The sequence below is a fragment of the Mus caroli genome, chromosome 11, assembly GCF_900094665.2.
Source record: "Mus caroli chromosome 11, CAROLI_EIJ_v1.1, whole genome shotgun sequence".
Taxonomy (NCBI): domain Eukaryota; kingdom Metazoa; phylum Chordata; class Mammalia; order Rodentia; family Muridae; genus Mus; species Mus caroli.
Window position 1 is genome coordinate 8,413,348 of NC_034580.1, and position 6,541 is coordinate 8,419,888.

General features: G+C 42.0%; 1 protein-coding gene across 1 annotated transcript in view; it reads right to left on the reverse strand.

Moving 5' to 3' along the window:
- Positions 1-4,502, reverse strand: part of Ddc (dopa decarboxylase) — an 83,878-nt gene extending 79,376 nt beyond the window's left edge. Inside the window, exon 1 of the mRNA XM_021177576.2 lies at positions 4,354-4,502. The gene's annotated coding sequence lies outside the window, so the exon portion shown is untranslated. The remainder of the gene's footprint in view (positions 1-4,353) is intronic.
- Positions 4,503-6,541: the final 2,039 nt, after the last annotated feature.

Below are 6,541 nucleotides of genomic sequence, written 5' to 3' on the forward strand. Positions count from 1 at the left end.
GGGGGGGGAGGCCTGAGTGTGGAAAATTGACAGGTGCACATTGCAGACCAAAATGGAACGGGTGGGGTGCTAGATGCCACCACAACTGTGCTCTACTTGGAAGGACACAAAGCCGCATTCTCTCCTCACTCCATTCTGACCTGTAGGGGCAAGCTTCTAAAAGAAACCAAGACGCACGACTTTCACGATATTGGAGCGGAAGGATTTCCTAAATGATTTGCTTTTTCAGCTAGCCATAAAAGATAGACAGATTGGATTTATTTTTCTTATTAGCACTTCAAAGTACAGAAGCTAGAAACTAGAGGGAAGCTTTGAGAAGCATCTTGCTAACTATGGGTGAGCAGTTTTGAAATAAATAAAAATTAAAATAAGAAAAAAGCTGGGTAGTGGTGGAACACACCATTAATCCCAGCACTTGGGAAGTGGAGGCAGAAGGATCTCAGAGTTTGAGGCTAGCCTGGTCTACAGAATGTACAGAAGGACAAGCGTTTGTGAGACATGGAATTCAGGATTCTCATGGGCATGTGAATATGTCTTTGTGGTTGGTAGTCAGAGAAAGGAACTGTTTATCATTAACAGATAGGGTTGAGTCAGCATGTTATAGGGCAACCCTTGTCCTGGCACTTATCTTTAAAGTTCTAATATCATGTTTATTAATTTAGGTGGATTTCCAGGTCAACAGTCATACCTTCTCAGAGTGTGCCAATTTGACTTCCTTCTGGTCTTTATGGGGGACCCAGATACACCTGGCTGTGGGGCTCTCACACAGCAGCCACTGATGTTGAACTAATAACTGCTCAATCTATTTTAAAAGGTAAAATAGATTGTTTATAAACTGAATCCTTTTCCCCACCAAAAACAATGCTAGTGTAAAACTATAATTGAATTGTATGAAGAAGGGAAAAAAAAATCTCTGTTTTCACTCCTTTGTAATAGTGATACACTTTTTACTTTTTAAGATGTGGCTACCAGAACACCTAAAATTCAGATTACTCTGGTAACTGACCCTGAAAATTCTTACTCCTAAAGAATATTGAAAAACCTTTACTTTGGGACAATATTGATTAGAAGCAGTTAACCTGGCAAGTCACCTGGTCCTATTGACATTGAAAGGAATGCTCCTAACATTTTGCTATAATTATAATTGGGAATTCAGTATTGGGTTTTCTTCTGTTCTTCTTCTTAGAATAAATGCTTAAGTGAATCAACCTGGGAGATTTCAAAACTGTTGATGTAATGACTGACAGGTAGTTTGGATATGGAGTGACCTAGAGGACATGGGATGAGTCCCAGACATACCCCCCGCCCCCCACACTCCCACACCATAAATGGTGTTATTTGGAGGCTGTGGAAGCTTAAGGGTTGGATCTACCTGAATCTTGGTCACTGATAACATGAATGGGATATTGGGGCCGCAGCCTCTTCCTCTTTCTTTCACATATACTTGACTATGATGTAAAGGGGTTAGATTTCAGGGATGCTCTGTTTGCTAGATGCAAGGTCCCATATATGAGTAGAGGATCCTCAACTGTGAATTTGACTAGCTGTGTGTCAGAAATGTTTTTAATATTACATCTGCACTGAGCAAGCACATGCTTCTTCTTGCTGTTATCCTGAACAGTACAGTACTGTGAAAAATACTTAATCTCAATCGGGAGCTTCTACCCACCTTTGAGTATTTAGTTCTTGAATAAACGACACTCCAGGTCTTTAATTTATAACAAGCCTTAATCATCACTAGAGCTGAGCAGATGTCTATCCTCTATGCTATTATGTTTATTTTCTTGTCAATAACCCCCCCCCCCCCACAGATATGATTTACTGTGTTCTGTCTGGGCTGCTCAGAGCTCCAATTACCCACTCCTTGTGGCCATTATTTTTACATTCTTACCCCATCTCCCCTCTCTTCAACTTCCTTTCTCTCCTCGTGGTCTCCTCAGACCCCAAGCCCAGAAACTGCAATCCCTGCCTATGTCTCTTCTGCCCAGCTATTGGTTGTCGGCACCATTATTTAACCAATAGTTTTAAATTAGGGAGCAAGGTCACATTGCACATGGATTCTCTGCTTCCCAGGAGCAACCAAGCCTTGGAGGCGAGTATTTATCATTACAATACTTATCAAAAGATCAAACCTCAACAGCAAGTGTAGTGACAACTTTAGAATTTTGGTTTCTTTAAAATAACACAGAAATATTATAAGAATATGTTTTTGTTTTAATCTTAGATATAGGATATCAGCTTGTTCACAGCAGCTAAGATTTGCTTCCTGTTTTAAGCAGAAGTGTGATTTCTGCTAGCGGCAGATAGTTTCTAGGATTGTGTGACATTTGGAATTGTGGGGACTTTTCAGAAAGTATGTACATGTTAGGGCTCTGCTGGTAGGGTAGGTTGTTGGTTGGTTTTGATAGTTCACAGTTTAGTCATGCACAAAGAAGAAACAACAAGAAGAAATTGGATATCCTGAGGGCAAAGATCAAACTTTCCCCAAGGAGCTCAACCCAGCTAATCAGTTAGAGGTAGTGTGTTGACCTATGGTTGCCCCTTTCCCTTCTATCCTTTTTTCTATCTGGTCTAGTATTCGGGAGCTGAAATGGTGGAGAAAGGGTGAAGAAGGGTAGAAGAAAAAGAACCCACAAAATAGCAAATGCTGGCTGCTATAGAGTTCTAACAACTGTTCACACTGTATTATATATATAGTATCTAGACATGATTCACAGGTATGGGAAGCACTATCTGTTGAAAGCCAAACAGGCCACTTTAAAAAAATATTTATTGATTTTTTTTATGTATATGAATACACTGGTCAGGCAGTGGAGGCGCACGTCTTTAATCCCAGCACTTGGGGGGCAGAGGTAGGTGGATTTCTGAGTTCGAGGCCAGCCTGGTCTACAGAGTGAGTTCCAGAACAGCCAGAGCTATACAGAGAAACCATGTCTAAGAGAGAGAGAGAGAGAGAGAGAGAGAGAGAGAGAGAGAGAGAGAGAGAGAGAGAAAGAAATGAATACACTGTAGTTCATCTTCAGACTGTAGCTGCCTTCAGACACACCAGAAGAGAGCTCTGGACCCAATTAAAGATGATTATGAGCCACCAAAGGGTAGCTAGGAATTGAAATCAGGACCTCTTGGAAGAGCAGTCAGTGCTCTTAACCACTGAACCATCTTTCCAACCTAAATAGGCCACTTTTAAAAAGGCACTTGAAAAATTCATGGGTGTTGATTTTCACAGGGTTCCAGGATCCATCCCTCATGAGTACAGAAACAGTGATATTTAGTAAAGATATGTTGGAATTTTTCAATCTAGTGGCATATTTTTAATTTCTCCCAATAATCGTATTAATATCTCTTGTGCATGTTTGAACTTCTATGTGTTTAGAATTGTATTATATGCTTCCCCCCCCAACAAAATATTTTTATTATTTAGTTGGGAATTTCAAACACACACCCCAATCACAACACTCCCTCTCATTCCTCCCAGGTCCACCTTCCCACCCTTGTCCCCTCCCCCACAAAGCAAGCAAGTTAACAAACAAAAACCCCACTTGTATTGCCCATATACTCACTGGAGAATGATCAAACTCCCGGTGGCCAGTCCTTTAAAGAAAGCTGAGTCTTTACACACACACACACACACACACACACACACACCTGCCAGACACTGTCAACTGTGAAGAGTTATGCTTTAACCAGCATCTTTATCACAGTTTTTAAGGACTCTTTTCAATAGCTTCCTATACTAACTGTTCCTTGAAGGAGTAAAATGTCATTTAATTCAGTAATACACTAAAATTATTGAGTTGATTACTCAAATAACTTTATTCAAATGTGAACATCTTTTCTTCCTCAGCCTTCTCCGGGAGTGTCTTCCAGGCAAGGTTCCTTCTAAGGTAGGTCAGAGTTCTGTGAGGGGATTTTCTCAGATCTGGGAGCATGAGCACGGATTTAATTTTCACAGGAACCTTGCAAAGTAGGTTCTATTAAAACTGCCATTTCCCAAATGAGCAGGCTTAGGGAATGAAGCGACTAATGCCACTTTGTTGTGCATGGTCTTGTGAAGAGGAGGCCCTGTTTCCTTTATCTGCTACTAAACTTCCTCCCTGAAGTCATCGTGTCACCACTGCATGGGTGTTCCAGCCCTGCCTGTATGTATGCACACATGTGCAACCAACTACGCAACTGCAATAGAACCGAAAAGTTTGCCAAGACTTCAAGCAAAGAGGAAGCCTTTTGTTATCAACAATCCCTGTTCTCAAGAGAGCCGTCCTTTCAGCACACATTCAGTATTGTGGAGCCCAAGAGTCACAGTAGGAATGGTGCCTTTTCAGCAACTAGTGTCCAGCAAAATATACTACTTACTTGCTTGGAATTTGGATTCTTCACGGGTCCACTCTGTTGTCGGAATTGTCCAGCTCTGCAAACTGAAGAGGAGGTGGCGGCACAACTGTAAACTTGGTGCTTGGGCAACTTACTCTCATCGATGCTTTGAACTGACCCATTTCTTTGTCCTTACATTTTAGCCTTGTATTCTGGTTAAACATTAATTTCTGATGGTATAAAGGTCAAGGCAGTCTAGAGGAAGCACACACACATGGGGGTTGGCGTGTAGCCCTTCTTTGGGCTCCTAAGAAATCTCACCCAGTGAGCTTGATTCACAACAAGCCCTGACAGCTTGGCTCTTTCTTACTTCATAACTCTACCATCTAATGCTTTCTCACACAGTCCTGATTTCATACACTTAGTGTTAGCCCTACTAAGTGAGTCCATAACTCCAACCCCTGTGTTGGGCAAAGGCTGTCTTATTGAAGATCTGTCCAGAGCCTTTAAATTGATCATGGGGTCTCTAGGGCCAGACAATGGGCAGAATCCACCTGCTAGCCTTCTTTCCCAACCCACTGACACTTGTGATACAGAAGACAATATAGTGGATGAGATTTTGATTAACTTCAGGAAAGCCAAGGCTAACAGTTTCACTGGAGCATAAAGGAGAGCCAAGGAAATATCATTAAGAAGGCACATAGGAAAAGCCCACAGAGCACTAAGCACTCACCTTCCGGGCAGGTTGCCAATTTGGACCAGTGGGGACAAAGAACAGAGTCACTGTGAGCATGTGTATGGGCAATCTGGGAAAGGACTGAATCCAGGCAGCTGAAGACAAAATGGCTGTCACCAGAGGTAGTTGCCACAGGCTAGGGGATGGGGTGACATGTGTTCCACAGGGGTAACAGGAAAGGTGGTGGGAGTGGGCTTGGATCCAAGGAATCATACTGTCAGAACTGAGGGAGAATCTGCATGACACTGAGGAGACTCCAGATCCCTCCAAGAATATTTGGAGAAAAGAACGAAAAGGAAGCACTCCAAGCATCAGAGTACTCCAGAAAGCACTCCCTATGTTTTAACCTTACTGTGACTCCAGTATGGAATCCAGACACAAGAGGAAGTAGAGTGGAACTCTTTCTGTTTTCCTGAGGGAAGGGAAGCACAGGGCTCCATGAGGGAAGAATGTTGAGATAAGGAAGTTAGATAGGTTTGAGATATGCTTGTGCGAATGTATGTATATATATATATAGGCACATGTACACACATACCAGGAAGCTTCGGGGAAAGGGGAAAGCCACAGAGATGGGCTTCTTGGGTATGTAACCCAAGGATGGAAGATTTAGTTATGGAGTAACAGAACATGGCCTATGAGACCAGCTTTGGCTCAGGAGAGATGGGAGACAGTAAGCATTCACTTTGGGAATTAAATTTCCGATGTTCTCTTCTTATCTGAGAGTAAATATCCGCTTGGCCTTTCAATATATGAGCTTCACATTCAGAAGAGGTGTCTGGACAGGAAATAACATTATGAGCAGAAATATAACATTATTATGTGACAGGAAATAATAAGAAGCACACGGCTTTAGCAATATGAGCAGGGACATTAAGGACATATCATTTATTAAAAAGTTTCACCCCAAAATAATATTCTCAGCAATATTATGTTATTCACATAACAAGAGAGTTGCTTAAATGTACATGCAGCCTCAGTTCTGAGGGGCCTGGAAATAGGAGATCACTGAGACAGTCTGAGTAAGAAAGTTCCAGAATGAGAAGCTCTGCCATCTAAGGACAGAAGACAGGTGTCACAGCTAAAGTAGAGAAATGTTACCTTCTTCTTTCATATGTTCTGCTCTTGCTACCAATGTCATGGGTTGTGTGACACCTTGGTGAGGGTAGGCACTCCTTATTTATTAGTACATTGTATTCTTTTACAATTTCATATATGGACCCTATGTATGTGATTTCCCCTCCCAGCTAACTCTCTCCTAGTTCCTTTTCATGCTTACTAGCAGCCTCCTTCCCCTACAGATCTCTTTCCCCTTTTAGATGTGTTGGTTTTGTTTAGCTTTCCATGGGTTTAATCAGGGACATTTGTATCATCCTGAGTTTGGAACCAACCATCAGAGCCTGGCCTTGCAGTAGGCATATAACTAGATAGTGTGTTTTCCTCTCTCAGAATCTCTGATTTCTAATAGACCAGCAGACTCTGTGCTAGGGTCACAAG